Raw genomic sequence first — 610 nt, forward strand, 5'->3', positions numbered from 1 at the left:
AAGGTTTTTTCTCTAAGCTCAGAGATGCTAGTCCCAGCAGAGCTGTGCCCCCTCCTCAGAGGTCTGAGCTCCACTCCACAGGTCCCTCCTTCAAGTGTCTATATTTCAGTAATCCCAGTCTTTGCTCCCAAAACCCTGTGAGTGGTCATTGCTTCCTGTAATTACTATCTCTATGAAGCCTTGGTGTCTTTTCTTGCCTTTTTGATTACTTAATTAACTTTATATCTAGTTAATAGTCTACATATTAAGTTCTTTGTTCAAACAGTTGGCATGGCTTATGACTCGACCGGACAATGATGGTACAAGTTGGTGTTTTTTGTTTGTTTTGTTTTTCTTGTTTAATTGTTTTGCCACAGTGCAAGGCATGTGGAATCTGAGTTCCCTGACCAAGAACTGAACCCATGCCCTCTGCACTGGAAGCACAGAGTCTTAACCACTGGGCCACCAGGGAAGTCCCAAGGTGTTTTAATGTAAGTATAGAATTGGCTTGGGTCCCTATATCTTATGGGATCAATGAGTCATTTTTGCCTGGGTAGTCCCAGTTTCTGAGCATTTGACCATTCATGTGATTATGTAACCCAACCCCTACTTGTCTACCTTGATATAATCA

Source organism: Bos indicus, chromosome 21, assembly GCF_029378745.1.
Source record: "Bos indicus isolate NIAB-ARS_2022 breed Sahiwal x Tharparkar chromosome 21, NIAB-ARS_B.indTharparkar_mat_pri_1.0, whole genome shotgun sequence".
Taxonomy (NCBI): domain Eukaryota; kingdom Metazoa; phylum Chordata; class Mammalia; order Artiodactyla; family Bovidae; genus Bos; species Bos indicus.